We start from the raw sequence: 22,095 nt of genomic DNA, 5'->3' as shown, positions 1-22,095 counted from the left end.
GCAGCCTAAAACAACATAAATTAACTAACGGTTTTGTAGATCGAAGTCTGACAGGGGTCTCACCAAACAGAAAACAAAATGGTTGGCGTGTCTATGATCCTTTCTGGAGCTCTGTGGGAAAACTGTTTCCTTACTAATTGAGGTTATTTGTAGAATTTAATTCCTGGCAGTTGTAGGACTGAAGTTCCATTTTCTTACTGGCTGTCAGCCAAGGGCCATTTTCAGTTTCCAGAGACTATGCACATTCCTTGGCTCTTGGCCTTCTCACTCAGTGCCGAAAGTCAGTAATACTGAGGTGAGTGTCTCTCTCACAATGCAAATCGCTCCTGACTTTTTCTGTCATTGAGCTCTCTCTCTTTCTCTCACTGCAGCTAGGTAAGGTTCTCTGCTTTTAAGAGTTTCGGTGATCATATTGGGTCAACCCAATAACCTCGGATAATCTCCCAACTCAACGTCCATAAACTGATTCACATTTACAAAGTCCCTGTTGTCATGTAAGGTCACATATGCACAGGTTCTAGCGATTAGGACATAGATGTCTTTGGGTGGCATTATTCTGTCTCCTACACTAATTCTAAGACTTTATCCTTATAACTCTGTTGACATTCGCACTGAGGGTGCAAAAGCAATAGTGTCTAAACTGTTAGTAGTTTAGCACAACCATTCACTGCCACCAAAGTTACTGTATTTTTCACCTCCATGTAATTGTAGTAAGATAAGAAATAAAGAAAATCCAGAATGTCCTTGATGAAACATTAAAATTATTAATTTTAATAATTATAATTCTTAACTACACCTCTTGGTAATATTCTATGTCATAAAAGAGAACTATTCGTAAATATTTCTGTTGTATTCTGACGTATGATAGTTAACTTGAGGAAAAAACACCTGTGCAACTGTTTGAATTATATACCTACTTAGACTTTTGTCATGAAACTGCATTTTTGCTTGAATAAATAAAAGACAAATTACGTTTGTTTAGACTTGTGTATCTGGCTGATATAGGTTTGAAAACTGAAGTTGACAACGTAACTAACTTTGGTGGTAATAATAACAAATGTTATCTTTTAAACACGTTTTACAATAAATGTGGCACCACTTGGGATATCTGCATAACTCAATGAACCAGTATTTTTCAAATTACAAAGCTTGATGTAACAAAATCATGAATAGGTAAAAAAAAAAATCCACTCAAGGAGCAGGATAAACCAATGGATTTTAGTATTCACTAATATAGTTTCAGATTTTAATGTTCATTGAGACGATTTCAGATTCCACACTGCAACTAACCTTTTAGAAACTACCACTTATCTGAAAAGAATATCAAATTACTTTCCCTTTAAATATATACCCTTGTGAAGCTGTATTTTCTTCATATACTTCAACTAAATCAATATAGCAACAAAATAAATGTAGAGGCATATTGTAAATCCATATTGTAAATATATAAAGCATATTTCATTAATCCATAGTTTAAAAAGATTTACAAAATCGTAAAATAATGCCACTGTAGTCACTAATTATTTTTGGGGGGGAATACAGTTATTTTTTATAAACATTTTACTAATGTAAATGTGTGAAGGTAATATAATCTTGATATCAAATGTTTTAAGAACTACAGAATTGATCGATAATATTTCATTTTAGTAACATGTTTATTATTAATGCCATTGTTAGATATTAAGGATAAAAAAGTAAATCTTTGTTGTTCCATGATTAAAATATATAAGTAATATATAAGCAGAAGTTATTGGTTGCTTTTAAAGATATAGTCTCATTTTATATATATTTGGAAACGTTATTTTTGCTTTGTTAGCAAAAATAAAATATATGAAACGAATAGATTTAAGAGTACATATCTCTCTCTATTTTCAGTTCTATCAGTGTTTTCCTCATGTATTCTGAATTTCTGTGTGGTTTTAATTACACACATATTTGGAATCATTATACTTCTTGGAGACTTAACTCGTTTATCATTATGTAATGGCCCTCTTTAATCCTGACAATCTTTGTTTAGACTCTTTTCTCGGAAATTAATATAGCTCTTTCAGCTTTCTTTTGATTAATCTTATTATGGTGTATCTATCCCTGTACCTTCACTTTTAACCTGTGTCATTATAAAGTCAGTTTCTTACAGACAACATATAGTTGCCTTTGTATCCATTCCAACAGTCGCTGGTGTATTTAAATAATCCATACAGTTAGAGTGATTATTGAGATAGTTGGATTAATATTTATCACATTTTCAACTGTTCATGTAATGACTATTCATTATATAATTATATATATCACATATATAATATAATGCAATGCATTATAATTAAGGGTTTAGTGGAAAGGGTTTAGTGAAAAGACCCAAATAAATCTACCTTTATTAGACCATGAATAGGAGTATTAAAATTTGGTTTATAGGACCTACTCAATGGAAAACAATTATTTTGTATAGCCATTAAAATAGATACAAAATTCTAATTTGGGGCTATTACTAATTTTGTTTATGAATATTTAAGTCTGTATCAGGAATTCATATTGACAAATAACTGTACATGAAAAATAAAAGAGTATATGTGCTAATAGACATTCTTTCTCAATTATTGCATCATAAATTTGAAATATTAAGTTTACACATGTGTACATTTCTGACTTGATTGGAAACAGCTCTATTTGTTTTTAAAAAATTTCTGATGTCCACAGGAATCAAGATAGTATCAGATTATAAAAGAAATTTAATTGGTTCTTCATTTCAAACAAACATGGCTGTTTATCGAATTTTGATGCTGAGTTGCTTGCTTTCAAGGCTAGAGAGAAATATCTCAATTATAACCTATATTCTAATCATAATACCTAATTGCCAACACAGAGTCCTAATTTATTCTATTCTGTGTCAGTAGTACTATAAGCAAAAACAACTTGTCAAAATAGAAAGATTGTATTATTTAAGATCAATTACTCAGCAAAATGCTATTTCCAGCAACTGTCAGCCATGCAGTTAGAATATGTAGAGATTTCTGTGTCTATATCATGTAGGCAGTACAGTCTCATGGTTAAAATGCAGTTTTAGAATCAAAATGGTGAAGACTGAATTTTTTTTTTTTCAGGAACATTAGCCTGAGCTAACTGCTGCCAATCCTCTACTTTTTGCTGAGGAAGACTGTCCCTGAGCTAACATCCGTGCCCATCTTCTTCCACTTTATATGTGGGACGCCTACTACACCATGGCATGCCAAGCAGTGCCATGTCTGCATCCGGGATCCGAACCAGTAAACCCCGGGCCACTGAGAAGCAGAAAGCATGCACTTAACCACTGCACCACCGGCCCCTGAAGACTGAATTTTAATGGTGCATATCTTTACTATGGGACTTGGATACATCACACGTTTAATGCTTAGGTTTCTCGTCTGCTTAAATTGGAATAATATTTACTATTGAGTTGCTTTAATGGTTAAATGCAAGAATCTGTGTAAATGACTTGTCAGATTTGCTGTCACATAGTAAATTCCCTAATAAGTATTAGCTATATTTAATGTATGATTGCTATGTACCTGGAAAATTGTTGCCAAATAATTATTTCTCTGTCAGTGTCTTAAAGTTCACAATTATCATAAGAGAAGTTTATGAGTTGGAGGGGGCGTGAGAGGTCAGAAGGACACTGTTTGACTTATGTTGTAAAGCTCTCACAAGACAGCTTGTGGTTAGAAATAAATGCTTTTGTATTCTTCCCATGGGGAGCTTATCCTAAAATGTAAATACTCCAGGGAAGAGTAATTTCTTGAATTGATTCTCACAAAGTGATTAGTTGCTGAGGACAGAAACTATCTTTCATGGGAAGGCACATTTGCATAGCAGTTTTAAGAACACAGGACGTGAAGTTGAATAGTGGTTCTAATAATTACGACTAACTTGGGAAAATTATTTGATTTTCCTTTGTCTCAGTTTCCTATTTGCAAAATGTGGACAAAAATTTTACCTACCTTGGGGCTGCCTGATGGCATAATGGTTAAGTTTGGCACTCTCCACTTCAGCAGCCTGGGTTCTCAGGTTTGGATCTTGGGCACAGACCTATACCACTCATCAGCCACACTGTGGTGATGAACCACATATAAAGTGGAGGAAGAGTGGCACAGATGTTAGCTCAGGGCTAATTTTCCTCAAGGAAAAAAAAACATTACCTACCTCATAGGATTGCAGTTAGGATTTAAAAAGTTAATATTTCTAAAGCACTGAGAATACTGCCGAGGATATAAGATATAAGAACTACACAAAAGCCTTTTATTATTATATTATTATTCCAAGACATATATAAGTATAAAGAGGTACTACAGAGAAAACCACCTTTAAAGGATTATAGATTAGCCACAAATCATCTCATTTGTTGAAATTTGAACAAGGTGGTCCCAAATTACTAGCAATCGCAGTTACCAGGCAGAAAAATATGTAAATCCTCTTTGGAAGAAAATAACATTACCCCTAGGCTCAAAATATTTCCACAATTAATATTATAAACACAGTCTTAGACAAAATAAAATAAGTATAAATGTGAGGAGAGATGATAAAATAAAGAAAAATTAACACAGATGACAGACAAGAGAAACACCCACAAAGGTTAAAATTATTCTTGCTAAAAGACACAGACTTTAATATATGTATGTTGAATGATATAAACAAAACTGAAAACTTTAATAGAAAACTAGGAATTATATAACTAAAATACACAATGTAGAAATTAAAAAATCAATAGGTGAGTTGAACAGGAGATTAGAAAGAACTGAAGAGAGAATTAGTGTACTTGAAGACAAATTGCAATAAGTATCTAGAATGAAGCATGGAGGGAGAGAATATAAAACAATATCAAAGAGAGGGAAGAGGCATAAAGTAAATAAAGAGATTAGTTAACATATTTTAATTGCAGTCCCAAAAGAAAAAGAGAGAGAGAGAAGTTACTTTTTGAAAAGAATGAACTGAGAACTTTCTGAACTGATAAAAGATATCAAAATATAGATTAAATACACTCTCAAAGCCACAAACAGTATAAATAAAAAGAAACTCACAATTGGACACGCATAATGATTTTTACAGAAAAGCAAAGAAAGAGAAGAATCTTAAAAGGAGCCAGAAAAATAAGGCAGATTACCTTCAAAGGATCAAAAGTTAAACTGACAGCTAACTTATAAATAACAGTAATGGAAGCTAATTATATCTCCAAAGTATTCATACAAAATGACATCCAAACCAGAATTTGATTGGATAATTTATCCTAATTTAAGACAAAAAATACTCTTAAAAAAAGACGATGAAATACTGACATTCTCAAACAAATAAAAAAATAATTCTATCTATTATAAATACTGTAGGATAGTATAAGCTATTTTCCAGCCAGAAGAAAAATGATCATAAATGGAAAACTGAGATGGAGAGCAAAAAGATTTCAAAATGAGTGTACGATTTTTTTTTTTTAAAGTTACATTTTTTTTTTTTTAAAGATTTTATTTTTTTTCCTTTTTCTCCCCAAAGCCCCCCGGTACATAGTTGTGTATTCTTCGTTGTGGGTTCCTCTAGTCGTGGCATGTGGGACGCTGCCTCAGCGTAAAGCCCCCCGGTACATAGTTGTGTATTCTTCGTTGTGGGTTCCTCTAGTCGTGGCATGTGGGACGCTGCCTCAGCGTTGTCTGACGAGCAGTGCCATGTCCGCGCCCAGGATTCGAACCGACGAAACACTGGGCCGCCTGCAGCGGAGCGCGCGAACTTAACCACTCGGCCACGGGGCCAGCCCTGAATGAGTGTACGATTTTACACTGAAACAAAGTTTTAAGTTCTATTTGCTCCACGTGATGTAGAATATTTGGCGTTTAAATTGTTTTCATTTTAGCTATTTTAGTGGTTACATAATAGTATCATTTTTTTTTATATTTATTTTTATTTACTTGCTGACTAATGATGCTGAGAATTTTTAATATATTTATTGGATTTTTCTGTATCTTCTTTTAGGAAGTGTCTGTTCAAGTATTTTGCCAATTTTTATTGGTGTATTCACCTGTTTGTTACTAAGGTCTAGATTTTTATTTTTAAAAATATATTGTGGATATAATTCTTTCTCAGTCATATATATGACTTACAAATATTTTCTACTAGATACCTTATTGATTATGTTTTTTGAGGACCACGGGTTTTTGATTTTTATAAATTTCAACTTATCAATGTTTTATCTTATGGTTCATGCATTCTGTGTCCTCTCTAAGAAATTTAACCTAACTCAAAATTTTGAACATATACTCCTGTTTTCTTCTATTGTCTATTCTGATTTTTTATTTTAAGTTTAGGTCTATGGTCTATTTCAAAATGATTTTTGTGTAAGCCACGAGATACGAGCCAAGGGCAGCAGCTAACGCTTCTCTCTTTCTCCCTCTCTCTCTCCCCCTTTTTCTTCTCCTCCTTCTTCTCCCTTCTCTTCCTCCTCCTTCCCCTCCTTCTTCTCCTCCTCCCATCTGCACGTCTTTCTCCTCTTCCTTCACTATTCACAGCCAACACTTAAGAAATAGTGCGTTACGATCCCTTTCCTTGAGGACAGAGCATCTACATGAATTATTTAAAATTCTCCATGGGAGATTTGTTTATCCTCCTCCGTTTTTTAATTCATTCACTAGTTTATTTATATCAGGATGGACTCACAGTCATTTATTTTATACACTGGGTTATAATCCAGTACTACTTGATTTATTTTGTTTCTCACATTGTTTTGAGTTTTGAGAGAAGACAAAATATTTGGTGGCTTTGTATTGCAAAGTTATTAAAGGCTAACTTTTAAACAATTTGCTAGATCAGAAAAAAAAGTAGTAAAGTGGCTTTAAATGAGACAGAGAACCCTTTGTGCAAATGAGGTAGTCTAAAAATTAATTCATGAATATAGCACTTGGCATTAAGGAGCTAAGTTCAATCATTAATGCCTTCTCATATAATAATCAGAATTTGTCCAAGCATAAATTCTTCAAACAAATATTACAGGTGAAAATAACACACTTGAAAAGAGGAGTAAAAATACCTGCCTGTGCTTTGTGGAAACTATATTCTAACATTCAAAATCACATTAAAAAACAGATTTAAGATAATGACTAACTCCGGGCCAGCTCTGTGGCTGAGTGGCTAAGTTTGTGCACTCAGCTTCTGCGGCCCAGGGTTTCACTGGTTCGGATCCTGGGCGCCGACATGGCACTGTTCGTCAGGCCAAATTGAGGCGGCATCTCACATGCCACAACTAGAAGGACCCACAAGTAAAAATATACAGCTATGAACTGGGGGGCTTTGGAGAAAAGAAGGAAAAATACACAAAATAAAATAATTCAAAGTTTTTTAAAAAAAGGTAATTCTCTGAACTGAGAATTAAATAAATGTTGGCTTTTTATGGATGGTTGAAGGAAATACCAACAACGAAAAAGAAGCATGCACTTCATATGATATGTATCATACTTTTATAAAATAAAAAATATTTCATTCTGTGAGACTATAATAAAACATTAGACGTAACAGAAGCATGTTTGGCTCTAATCTTAAAAACACTATTGTCTACATTGGATTATGGACATAATACAAACTTCATGAAGTTGTTTACAAAAGTCTGCAATGTTTAAAGGGTCCATAAGTCAGTAAAAGAGGGCTTATTGTTAAAATGTTCTTACAAATTCTATGTGACACGAATAGATGTTTGATGTACACTGAAAATAAAACAATTATTTGTTTAAAAATGTTCTAAATTTTCTCCAAGGAGTGATGTTAAATAACCCTTATGTACAGTGAGAAACTAATACAGGAAACAAGAACATTTAGGAGACTTTCCAAATAACATCATTATATTTAGGAACTAAGGGGGTAGTGTCGACGTTTTGTGTTTTATTTGCGTTTTCTATAATATCATAATACAAATTCTAAATGCAACTGTGAATTTGAAGAATCACCTGCACTACCGCCACAGACTTTAAATAAGTTCTTTAACTACACAAAGATATTTCCGATGTGACACACAGAAACAGCATAATTAGAGTAATTTTTGACTTAGATTTTCAAAATCAAAATCTTTTTTCCCATATCTGCAGGGAAAAAGCTGTCACAATTAGCCCCACAAATTAGTTCATTTTATAGGTTAGAACATTAGTGCTCAAAAAGTATTAATGATCTCTCCAGCTTTTCATAGCAGCAGAATCAAAATGAAAACTCAAGACCCTTCCCTTACTCACACTTTTATTTTTCTATTCAGAAGTAAAGTACACATTTTAAAGAACTAGAGTATTTATATATTTTTAAAATGTGAATTTAATAATATTCTAAAGTCATCACAAATATTCAAAATCATTGTGTCTGGGAGTTGTCCAAATTTTCCTCCAGTTATTACAGAAAAAATTAGAATTTTCATCCCTGTGTGTACGTATAAACAAAGTAAACAAATACATTGATAATTTGGTGATATATTCATATTAAGAGAAAAACACTGTTCCATGCAATTTTGCCTGGTATTTCTTTCTTACACATTCTGATTTTTAAGTAAAAACGTTACTTTCTTAAAAGCTACATCAGAACTATGATTTTCAATGATATTTACAAAATTCAGTTAACCTGCTTGTATAAGTTGGAGTGAAATTTCTCAAATGTATATTAAGAAAATTAAGTAGAATCACTAAGACTTGTGTAATACAGGTTATGCATTCTGGACTTAAGCAGCTTTAGTATATAAAAGAAAATTATAAAAATACCTGAAATTTAGATTCTATATATTTTGTTTTTTGTAAGGGCATTCAATAATTCTCTCTTAATGGCATGCTGTCCCTAGCGTGAAATGCTTTAAAACATTATTTAACAATGCACTTATATAACTTGATTTTAGATGAATCTGAACAAATACTGTTTTAAATTATAGGTAGATGCTTATTATTCCTATAAATAGAAACTTTCTTGAACTTAAAAGACATACAAATCCTTAAGAAATGGGGAAAAAAGTCATAACTAATAAAACTGGATTCTTCATAATTATATACCATTAAGTTCAGGGGAAATGATATTAGTCGTTTCTATCAATGCATTTCTGTCTTCCTATTTTAATTATGTTTTCTTTTGTATATCTCTACGCTCACTTATTCAAAGGAAAAATGTACAACAATGCACACTGACAGATCTAATCCTTTAATCAAATTTTATAAAAGCTTGGGGAATATTTAGTTTTATATGGCTGTCTGATTTTAAAGAGGTGCTGTGCATTAGTTGTCAAGGGAGTTCTGAATGTCTCTCTAATAATGCAAAAGCAATGCTGAAACATCAAGGCAGAACAACAAACATTTGTCATCTAATTACATAAAGATGAACAGAAGTATCTTTCAACATCATTCATAGGACCCATTAGAGGTACAAGGTAACAATTGAGTTGAAAATACATGGAATTTATTTTCTAGAAATAGAAACGCTTTTTGTTATATGTAAAATGTAAGTTTGATAAATGACTCTGGTTATTTTAATAAAACTTTATAATACTTTCATGTCCCACAGAAAATATACCTAACCACTATTTGTTAAATCATTTAAATTATGGTCAACATGCAAACTGATTTTTTTTTTTTTAATATCCTTACAATGAAACCAGAGAAGACCAAGAAATAATATTTACTACCAATTTGATTTGGCCAGGTCATATATTATAAGGTTCTTTGGGAGATATCAGGCAAACCTCATTTTATTGTGCTTCATTTTACTGTGCTGCACAGATACTGCATTTCTGTACAAGACCCTCCACCAGTACAACCGTTAGGACTCACTGAAGGCTCAGATGATGATTAGCATTTTTTAGCAATAAAGTATTTTTTAATTATGCACATTTTTTTAGACATAATGCTGGTGCACACTTACCAGACTACAGTATAGTGTAAACATAACTTTTATATGCACCGTGAAACTAAATAATTTGTGTGACTTGCTTTATTGCTGCCATATTCACTCTATTGTGGTAGTCAGAACCAAACCTCCAATATCTCTGAAGAATGCCTGTATGTATTGAGTGAAAACCCAGTTTTATTTCTTCATTGATTTTCCTTAACAAATTGTGCTTTTCTTGATCCTGAAACTGACTACTTATTCTGAGATATCATCCTCACCCTAACCACTTCTAAGTACCTTTAGGAGTAAGGATGGGGGAAAAAAAAGAATTTCCCAGACTTCCTTACAGCTAGCATAGCGAGTCAACAACAAGATACACAGGCTTGAGATACTGAAGCATAGGACATCCTCTAGCTGCTGTTGGTGAGGAGCTAGTTTACAGAAGTAGGCGTGTTGCTGGATTCTGCAGTCTAGTGTTCAAGAGACAGAGCAGCAGTGGTTAAAAATAGTGTTTGCTGTCCTTATTTCTAGTAGTCACCAGTTCTGTTGGTGTGAATGGTAACTGGGAGGACACTAGCTATGAGAGAAACAATAGTAACTTTCTTATTTCTCATTGGTGGTTACAGTGTTAACTCTTGAAATCTATTGTCCAGTTTTACCTCCACTTACTTCCAATCCCCCAACCTTTCCAAAAAGGTTTGAAGCACATGATTCCATTGACTAGTCTATTTTTGACTTAAAATATCTGTGCTAAACCCTCAAAAATTATATCAATAAACCTCAAAGGATAAATACGTCATTACATGACTAAGTCTAAAGTAAGTCCACTCCGTTATTTTTGGTAGGGCAAAAACAAGCACACCATTGAAACTCTCGTTGAATCATTAGAGCAAAATGAAGCAACTACTGTGTGATCCTCAAATTATAATTAGTAATTATAACTCATGTTAAAGAATTTCATATGTTGTAGATTTTGCATTTTATAATGTTTGAGTCATGTCTGAGGTTACAAAAGCTGAAGTACTCAAAACTGAAGTACTCAAAGAATACTCCAACCTTTTTCTTCCTTCCCACTACACTTTAGAGGTGAGAAAAGACAAATAAATAATTTTTCAACCTCCTTTGAGATTGAGATGACCGTGTGACTCAGGTTTCATCAACGAAGTATAAGGATAAACCAGCAAATTTATCAGGGAACTAATGTGAAATTTATTTCTGATTTAAAAATATGTAATGGAATATCTCACTAGCAGTTCTTTTTCACTATTCTTTCTTCATTGAATGGTGATATAATGTTTAGAGCTTTTGAAGTCACATCGTATCCATAGGCAATAAGCCCAAAGAACCAACGCCACCACATACAATAATGGCTGAGCAAAAGGAAGGAGAACATGAACTTCATAATATCAACGAGCTGCTAAAGAAATCTTAGAACCTCCTATCTCCAGATTTGTCACTAACTAAAGGGTCATTTTACTTGTGGTGTAAGACACTGATTAGCAAGTGTTCTGTTATTTGTGGGTAAATATATCACTTACTATTTTCTTGAGCTAATGCCTTCTCTAAGATTCCAGCAATCATACATAAAATTGAGACGTATTTTCAAAGGCATGGATTACATTTAAACAGAAGTGAAATCATACATAGAGAATACCATGCTTAAACAAATGCAACCTACAGACTCAATTTTTCAAGTAAGAATTGAGTTCATTATGGGGGCCAGCCCAGTGCTATAGTCGTTAAGTTCACTCATTCTGCTTTGGTGGCCCAGGGTTTGCTGGTCTGGGTCCTGGGCACAGACATACACACCGCTCATCAAGCCACGCTCTAGTGGCATCTCACATACAAAATAGAGGAAGACTGGCAGATGTTTGTTAACTCAGGGACAATCTTCCTCAAGCAAAAAGAAGAAGATTGCCAACAGATGTTAGCTCAGGGCCAATCTTCCTCACCAAAAAAAAGAAAAAAAGAAAAGAATTGAGTTTATTATGGGTGTATATAACTTCGGGGCCAGGGATAGCATTTCTTTCTTTCTGTGCTTCTAGACTTACAAATAAACATTGAAGGAAGGCTTCTGACCTCAGAGTTAAATTAGAATTTGAGAAATTAATCATGTTGAGCATAAAGAATATCAGAATAGTATATGGGAAAAGTATCACTGGCTTCCATAACTTTAAAGAACTGAAGATTGCTCTAGAGCATACATTCAATTCTTAGTGTCAATCTCAAGAAAATTTAAGTATTCATCCAGTAGCACACGGTATATAAATAAGCAAAAATTCTTAGGCATCATGTTGCTGGATAAGCAATAATTCAAACATGCAAGTGAATATGTCTTTATAAGTGTAAAAAAGTATGCAGAGGTTAATAATCTAGTTTTTTTCCCTAAAATACAAGCATAAAAGAGTTTAAAGGTTTCTTTTAAATAAGTAGGAATATTTCAACTTTGGGTGCCATTTTGTAAGAGATTCTTAATTGACTGACATCAAGTAATATTCTCCCTCTTAAGACACTTGTGATAGCTTTAGTACCCATGCCTGGCAACGATGATTGAAAGAGAACTTTCAAATCAAACCTATAAAGATAATAAAGTACTAATTTGGAATAACTAGACTCACTGAAGAGAACACAGCTTGCATGTAACATTTAACATAAGCATAATTATATTCTTATGCCTGTGTTTAATACAATCTATCCACCCATGTAGGATGCTACTGACTCATATTGCTGTAAAGTGGATATTTTTGGTTTTAATGCTCTTTTCCTGGGATTCAATTAGATTCCATCCATTCAATGTATAACAGCAGCGAACATAGGTCCTAGTTCATGTGTGATTATTCTAAACAGATCAGTTCACTCTTTAAGGTTTTTAAACTAATTGCAGTGATAGCCCGATCACTCACTCTTCAATTTACCAATACTTTCTTCTTGGGGTATTGGGTTTTTTTTTTTTTTTTTTTGCTGCTTTCATCATTTTTCTTTTGATATTCCCTTCCTAATTAATAACAGTAAAATTTATTGCACATTGCTTTGTTCTGGGCCTACTCCTACATTTGGAGGCCTTTTTAGAAAGTATCTTTTTCTTTTTAGGTGAGAATGACTTTATCTTGTTAGTTGAATGATGTCTGGTAGCTCAAACACTCTGGTTTTTGTTTTTTTCTTTGGAGGAAGATTAGCCCTGAGCTCACATCTGCTACCAATCCTCCTCTTTTTGCTGAGGAAGACTGGCCCTGAGCTAACATGCCCATCTTTCCTCTACTTTATATATGGGATGCCTGCCACAACATGGCTTGACAAGCGGTACGTAGTTCCACACCCGGGATCCAAACTGGCAAATCCTGGGCCACCAAAGCGGAACGTGCTAACTTAACCACGACACCGGGCCTGCCCTCAAACTCTCTTTTGTCTGTTGTTTTCTCTCACTCAAAATCTTTCTCTTACCCTCTGCCATTTCATTGACTGTAGATAATGTGCACGTACTGCTGCCAAAATGATATAAAAATGGTGATATAATGCTTATGCACTGCAGCATGTGTTACGGCTGATCATATATATGTACAGAACTGACAGACTTATACCCTGAGTTACAGTTGAAATGTTCTGAGTGTTTTAAAATGTTGCTTCTTTCTTTAAAATATAATTTAAAAGCAGTTTAAAAACAGTAGGCTGGGGGCTGGCTCTGTGGTTGAGTGGTTAAGTTCGCGCTCTGCTATGGCAGCCTGGGGTTTTGCCAGTTGGGATCCTGGGTGCAGACACGGCACCTCTCGTGAGGCCACGCTGAGGCAGCATCCCACATGCCACAACTAGAAGGACGCACAACTAAAATATACACCTATGCACTGGGGGGACTTGGGGAGAAAAAGCAGAAAAGAAAAAAATTAAAAAACAAACAAACAAAAAACAGTATGATGACAAGAGTATAAAAGATTGCAAAGTTAGTAAGGTCTCAGATAAGGATAACAATTCCAGCCAATACAGGTAGATGTGTGGCCTTGAGCAAGTCATTTTGCATGCGAGTCCTTATTACCCAATCTCTAAATAGGGATAATAATAAATAACTAAGGGATGGTTTGAGTAAGGTAACAAATGTACACAAAACAAAAGCCTGGGGCACAGGAGCCATACAGTGTTTATGTACTTAAACTACATATTGTCATAAATCAATATTGATGTCCAGACACATGCAAAAGGCTATTTACCTATCATCATGTTCTCTCTGTTCCTTTTGTTTCCTGATGATGTTGATGATGATTAGTGATAGATACAATAATGATTAATAATAATAGTATTATAACTAAATCAATTTCCACATGGTAATTTTACTTGAAGAAATATTTTCACTATGTGTTTAGGTAAAAGGTTAATAGATAGGAAATTACTTTTCTCATATATGACTTTAGAATGTCTTAGTGTCTGCTAAAAGGGGTTGGAAAAAATAAAGCTGGCTTTGTTTACAAATATAGAACTATCTAAAGCAGATTTCAGTTTGAGAAACAAATTCTTCAATATTATTCATAGGCTAAGTGGCCTTAGAGTCAATATGATGCCAGTGTTGGGGTAAAGATGATGAAAATATATATCCTTTTAATTGAAAGTGTTTAGGTCAAAATTTGATGCTGGTATACATTTCAAAGTATCATATTATCAATTAAAACTCCATAATGGTCTGCCTTGAAACCAGAATAAATAGGCAGATATCCTTGACTGAAAACACTTATTATTTTCGTAAACTTATTTGTATTTTACAAAGGACTAAAAATGACTGCTAGAATTGAGTACAGCCAAGCGCCACATAATGACACTTTAGTCAATTATGAACCGCATATACGACAGTATTCCCATAAGATTAACACCATACAGCTTAGGTGTGTAGTAGGCTATACCATCTAGGTTTGTGTAAGTACACTCTGTGATGTTCACACGATGAAACCACTTGACAAAGCACTTCTCAGAATGTATCCCCGTCATCAAGCAACGCATGACTGTAGTTTTTGCTTGTGCTTTTTCCAATCCTGACAATTAATGTGGTCACAAAAATATACATATATCCATGAGGCTAACCTAAAACATAAGTGCCTTATTTTAACAAAGAATAGCAACCAAAAAAATCCTAAATAATCAATATGGACAGAAAAAGACCACAATGGGTAAACCATAGCCTACATATATGTGGAGAGGAAAAACATTTATTATACTGTTAGATGTCCATTTTATAAAGCTTGTGAACAGAGAGCAGATTTGAATAATAAGAAATCCCTTCACTAGCAGGAAAGAATATTATGATTTGAGGTTGAATTCTTTTGAAGAGGGCTCTTGATACAAACCTAGAAGTATAGGCAAAGGTTGCTTTGAAGGTTATTCAAGTTTTGTTTGCTTGTATGCTTGGCTGCTTGCTTGCCTGCTTGATCAAGAGCACTACTCATTATATCTGAAGTCCCTCAGACTACCATGAACCATCTTGAGAACAGAGGCAAAAATGGTAAGGTTTGAAGGCTAATGGAACAGCAGCACGTTGCACCAATCCATACCGGAACACAGGGTGTTGACTGTATTCATCTGGCCTGCTCCTAATCAAGACACTGACCGAAACCTAGGAGGAATGAGCAGGCTCGCGGTGTTTTCACTTCTGAGAAACAAAAGGCAATAAACATATGTTCCTGTTCACACTAACACAAAAGTCCCATTTTTGTTATTAATACTGAAAATACTCAGAGTGAGTTAAACCATTAATTATTGTGACAACATTCATTCTCCCAGTGGCTTACATATGATTAGCCATAACATATGTTGCACTGCTTTAAAAAAAAAAAAAAAGAAGGATCAGTGAAGAAAAATTGCAATTTTTCTGGAGACATGATAAAAAGCACACCTGTACTCTCTCCATTTGTCTCCTTTCCTCTAGCCTCTTGCTCATCTCTTAATTTGTGTGTCAAAAAGGTTTGAAAAGAGCTACAACTGCTTCTGCTTCAAAATACAACTTACATTTTAGCCAGTAAGCTTTGACATTTGACAACTGAGGAACAAAAGAAATACGTTGAATTCAGGTATCGGTTTAAATCTGAGAGGCAGCACATTCATCAGAAAAATAAAGGGGCAACATTTTGCTTTAGGGAAGTTTTGTTTACATTCTTCAAGGGGTGATGCTTTGTTTGCATCCTTTTAAATATCGACGCAGTGTACTTAATATATGATTTAGTTTATCTAATAAAATCAACCTATAGATCATTATTCACAGGAAAAATATTAGGGTAAAGTGCAAGTTGAGGAAATAGGAAAAGCACGCACATATCTTAACCTACACGCTGTAGTTTCTACTAATATCCTGGGCTTCTCCAATTACTAGTTTGCCAAGGCAACTTGTGACTTTTGTGAGTTGCCTGTAGAAACAGACCTCAGTTGGAAACGACTCCTCTTTTTTATGAGACCCATTTTATATAATAACATGTACAAAGCAAGGAACTATGGCAAAACTGGGGAGAGAAGGGATGCTTTTGTATAATTTTCATAGGACTTTTGTTGCTCTGAAGATATATCCTGTGATTACTAATGGGCAAACAATGAGGTTGCTGACCTATTTTGGCAGATTTTAAGTTGCTTCCTTCTGACTCTGCTAATTGCATCTGGTGAATACTGGAACAGAAACTGCTGGGCTGGAAGGCATTGCTGTCATACAGCCAATCAGGTGCACACGCAGCCAATGGGAGTTCTCCTCACACAGCCCCCAGCCCTGAGGTGGTTCCAAGCAGCTGGTGCCCTACCAGATCCATGTGTCACGTGGCTCGGCACGCAGCGATTCCCTGCAGTATGCAGGGCTTCCCTGCAGCTTTCTTATTTCTGTGCAAAATACCCCTTTCTTATGGAGAAAGTGCCGCTAAATGTCTATGACTGCAAAGCTATTGAGAATTGAGGAAGCAGAGAAAAATTGCCCTTACTTCCTGGTACCCTGAACTTTGAGCAATGTTAATGGGAGTTATGTGAGCATAAAAGAAATACAAGGGCAGCAGGACTGCACCCTCAGTGGTTTCCGAAGAGCAGCCTGCGCCGCAAGACACATTACAAGTAGGTTGAGCGGTATCAGAGGCTATTTCAGGGCCGAATACATTTACCATGTGGCTCCTCACTTACACCAGCTGTCTCCATAGTTCCACTACTCTGAAGTGAAGCTATTTTTTGTTCTTTAAAATAGCTCCCCTTCACTCCAAAAGGAGTCTTATACTATGATAAGCATTTGTTCTTTCTGGATTATTGTGCCACGATGAAAAGAGTATACTTTCTGCTAACTATTTTTTCTTCAAGAGACAAACGCAGTATGCTGCAACAGACTACATGAGAACTGGAGCCATAGAGCCTGCCATTAATTATGTGTCTTCTGAGAAAATCATTTAACCCTTCTGAATATATTTCTTCCTCTTTAAATATAAGGTAATACCAAATAACTCTATAAAATTATTTTTAAGATCTTAAAAATAAAAAGTATTTTGTAACTAATGAAATATTATCTATTATCATTAGCTTAGTCACTTTCAAACCAACCACAACAAAAGCATAGTTAGACACTATTTTGTTGGAAGATTAATTTATGTTTATCTTGTATGTTCAATATAAGTCCTAAGGAGCTGGCCATCGTAAATTTTGGTTTCTTCTAGGTTTTTCAGTTACTTAACACAATACAAAATGGATTCTTACAATCCAAGATTTCATAAATAAACACAAGGACTAGAAAGGAAAAAGGGAAATCCACATCATCCTTTATAAATCTCAGATTACTAGGGTAATTCACACACAGAGCAGATTATGAAAGTTTTCAGGACATGGGTATGTGTGGCTGTGGTGCTTACAAGCAGCGTTCCTACACGAGTACATTGGTAAGGTGCCAGAGAGCAGACATCCAGATTCCCTCCTCTCGTTAACTGGTCTGTTTGACCTCTGCGGTGCCGTCTGCGTTTCTGTTGCTCACAGCGCCAGTTATTCTCTTACACTTACCGACAACTCTCTGACTTGCCAGTCGATCCAACTTCAGTCTCCTTCAGCATTCTGAATTTCAAACTTGGTATGATATTTCCTAGCTCTTTCTCTTTCTAGTTACATTAGGAAATCCAAGTATATGCTATATAGTCAGAAGGCACTATTCTCTTTAACAATAACTTTTCTCTGAAAATACTTTCTACAGATTGCCTCGAATAAAATAAAATGACTCCCTGAGAATCAATAAAATGACGTGCACGTCTGTGAACCTACCTAGGTGTAGACACAGACGTGGAGGGAGCGGCGGACGTGACGCAGACCAATACGTAGACTTAGACGTGACGTGACGTATACATGAGGTAGACGTAGACGCGATGTGACGTGACGTAGACGTAAATCTAGGCATTCCGCCGTTATTGTTCCTCCAATGAGTTTTGTCTTCTTCTTTGTTCTCCGCCACTTTGGGAGAGCTCATCCGTGCATAGATGTGTTGTATATTAACCCGATCAAGCAGGGGCACAGGCACAGGAGTTTCTTCCAGCTCTTCTTCTGTGTAGCTTTGTGAAACTGGGTAAATTACTTAAAGTCCCTAAGCCTCATTTCTCCAACCTTTTAAGAACATAATTATAAATAATTAATTGAAAATAGATTATATTCAAACGGCGCAAGGGACCACCTTCACATGGTAATTTTAGCAGTTGTTGTTTTTGTTATATTCCTGCTATTAAGGTAATGCCTCCGATGCAACAGCTGGGGTTAAAGAGACTGCTGCCTCATTGGTATTTTGCTGTTTACTGCTTAGTGCACGTTTTACAGATGAGTCTATATCTTCACAGAAAGACACCTTGTGAAAATCTAATGCTAAACTTTAGTCCACATTTAGTGGTTATAACCCCCTATTTCTAAACTAGATTTTATCATGTATATTATAGAGTTTATTGTTGAAATACTAGTTTTAAAAAAGAAACATCCTTATGTTTAGGTACTAGGTTTGCGTTGTTTGAATTTTTGATAAAGAGTAGATGACAAATGCTAAGGTTAGTGAATGATTAATGTTAGGCTAAATTTGGATGTAGGAAATGTCACTTTTCTCCAGAAACTTAAAGGTTCTGCCTGAGTCTTCATCCATAGAAGTGCCCAAGGTAGTGAACATCAGTAATAGATGATGCACATAGAGTATGGACGTTCGATTTTTCATCCAAGTATATTTGGATTTCCATGTTAGGTTTCCTCCTCCGCTTCCTCATCCTCTCATAGAACAATTTTGGTGAAATTATGTCCCACCATTTTCCGTCCTTCTCATATGCTGTTAATGTATTAAGTAGTAAATAATACATGAATAGCATAAATAAGATTCCGACTTTTCAGGGATAGTCAAATGACAACTGAGTAGTAGCTAATTATGTATCATCTTCAGAAATGTGACTTATTTGTGTCACTGTTCTTTTTAAATGCACTAAACTGCCACTTGCCCTGCTGCTTATCAGGCCAGGAAAACTCCAAATAGGGGGTTATTGTAAAAGTTAATGGAGATACCAATTATGATATGTCCATAAAATGTCTCTAAAGAAAGCATTGATATACTTCTCATACATGATATAGCAAGTGCCTGTTGCCATTTGAGTTTTCCAACAGCAGAGATTGAGATGGAGTTTGGCATGAAAAATATTTATTACAGATCAACATCTCTAGCTTGCAACTATGTTGTGGGATAACCCTGCAGGGAGCTCTGGTATATAATGGCTCATCAGAGTATTCAACATGACTTTTGCTGAGTTGTCTGATGAAAGTATGCCACATGTATAAACCTGGGCCCCTAGCACTATGGAGACAGAATTGTAAGGACCCAGGTATTCTTCCTGTTGGGCATACAGCAGCATATAAAGATTTTGATGCAGTGTATATGTTGCGCATGGTGACTAATCCTTGTATAATGCCATTGTCAACTTGATACTTCAACTGCATATTCAGGAGACCACACCAATGCTCTATCAATCTGGCAAAAAATGTGTGGTATGATATTTGGTATAACTAGTACATCCTATGTAACTTGGCTCACTGTCATACCTCCTTTCTATAAATAGGTTCCCCTGGTCTGATACAATATTGCATGGGGTTTTATGCCAATAAATAAATCAACCCATAAACCCTCAGACCATGATGCTGGCTAAGGCCAGGCAGTTGGGAAAACCCATACCTTTAGTATTTGTCTCTTCCTGTTAGAACAAATGTTTGGCCTTTCCAAGATCAAAGGACTACAATGTATTATATTCCACCAAGTGGCCAGTTGATCTCCTTGAGGTATAGTGTCATATCGGGGACTAAGCTTTAGTCTCTTTTGCTGGTAGATTTAACATTTAGTATCAGAAGTATATAAAATGATCCTCAGTACGTGGGAGCCCATGTTGTTGGTCCCTTGAGTAGTCTGCATCTCTCCTAGTGTGACCACTCTGTTTATGTATCCAATATGCCAACACTAGTGTGGCTGATGACTAAGGCTGCCTGACATTAACTAGCTGAGTCTTTCTGACTACTTGTTACTTAGTATCTCTTCTGTGGTGCATACTTTATGGTGTGCATTGATACAAAGATCTTCACACTTTGTGCCCATTCCTTATGTCTGCCATATGTACAGACTGTAGACTCATTCCAAACTTTCTTTTCCCAGGGTCCTGACCAGCCAGCCAGGCCTTTTGTGACTGCCCATTAGACCATATATATTCTAGCCTTAGGCCACTTTTCTTTATTTACAACAAAATGGATGGCCAGATGGACAGCATGAAGCTGTCCACTGGGAGAATTTTCCTTCATCATTAATTTTCAAGTTCATTTCTGAGGATGGCTGTAGTGAAGATGCTGCCCATCTTTGGCACATCTATCAAGAAAGCTTCAGTTTTTACTTCCTCAATCACTCTTCAAGCAGGATCCTTTATATACCAGAGGTATGACCTGAGAGAGGAGTACTCGTGAAACAGCCGTGGGTGATTTGTGGATCTGGGCTATCTGCTCATGCAACTTCCTTGCACGTTTAATATGATGGATTGCTGATGGATGGACCCTAAAATCTTAAGACTTGGCCCATAGAACAGGACTCAGCTCATGGAGATCATTCAGTCTTACGGTCCCTTGCTATCCCATCATCAGGCATTCCTTCTCCACTGGAAGCATGCCAGAAATTTTTTCTCAAAAAGCCTATAATTCATGTTGCAGATAGAATGGCCTTGCCTAAGAACCCCAGAGGCCTTTGTTGTGATTCTCCCACTAGCACTTTCCATAAGTTCCATGGGATATTTTATCCTATCCCCGCTACCACCTGCAATACTATAAAGTCTCCAGAGTGTATGACAGAGCTCCTTACATCCCAGCCTGGATCTGCAAAGTCCTTTCCTAGTCTGGGCCCCACTCAAAGCTAGTAGAATGTTGTATCACGCAGTATATGGGCCTGCTCAGTATTCCCAGATGTGGAGTGTCCTCCTCTAGAACCTGTAGAGGCTGACTAGGTGATGTAGTTCCTTCATCATGCTGGGAGGTACAAGCCACAATTATTTGTCTTTTACTTTGGAACGTATGTTCTGGTATGCCAGTGATCACTAAATCCCTAAACATTTTACTGACATGGAAGACCCCTGAATCTTTGCAGGATCTCTCCCCATCTGTTGAAGTGCATGTCTTAACAAGACTTCCAATGAACCAGCCATTTTTGGCTCAGATGGCCCAATTTGGCTATTGAATTAAATAGAAATCGCTACTCTTGTATATTTTAGATCCTTAAGAATGGAGTCAATTTTTCCCGTCCCTTTGGGATATTATATAATTTTTGAATTATTATCTTGGCTGGGATAGGGGTGGTTTTAATGGTTGCCATCTGGCCTTCTGCATAATAGCTGTTACCCTGCAGGTCTAGGACCCAGTGTGTGGCTTGCACAAACTATCATGCATGCCAAATCCAATTATACATTTGAGGAACAGGAAAATTAAAATTAGATAGGTCTGTGGACTCATTGGAACCAAAATAATCTGGATCTGAACCAGAACTCCATTTTTTACTGGCCCATCATATGCTCCCACTTTCATGGCAGGGCAGGGAGGGGTAAGGAGAGAGGCATGATGCTGTATTAAATGAATGGGTATCAATGTCAACCATTTGTTGTTGTTGTTGAGGAAGATTACCCCTGAGCTAACAACTATTGCCAATCTTCCTCTTTATTTTGCTTGAGGAAGATTAGCCTGGAACTAACATCTGTGCCAATCTTCTATTTTTTATATGTGGTCGCTGCCACA

The 22,095-nt window shown here is 35.7% G+C and overlaps 1 long non-coding RNA gene across 1 annotated transcript in view; it reads right to left on the bottom strand.

Moving 5' to 3' along the window:
• LOC139078545 (uncharacterized) overlaps positions 1-18,262 on the bottom strand; it is a 125,851-nt gene extending 107,589 nt beyond the window's left edge. Inside the window, exon 1 of the long non-coding RNA XR_011531555.1 lies at positions 17,833-18,262. This is a non-coding gene — a long non-coding RNA (uncharacterized lncRNA). The remainder of the gene's footprint in view (positions 1-17,832) is intronic.
• Between the last annotated feature and the right edge of the window lie 3,833 nt (positions 18,263-22,095).

This window comes from Equus przewalskii, chromosome 22, assembly GCF_037783145.1.
Source record: "Equus przewalskii isolate Varuska chromosome 22, EquPr2, whole genome shotgun sequence".
Taxonomy (NCBI): Eukaryota; Metazoa; Chordata; class Mammalia; order Perissodactyla; family Equidae; genus Equus; species Equus przewalskii.
Note: the sequence above shows the minus strand (reverse complement) of the source record. Positions and strands in the feature narration are given on the sequence as shown.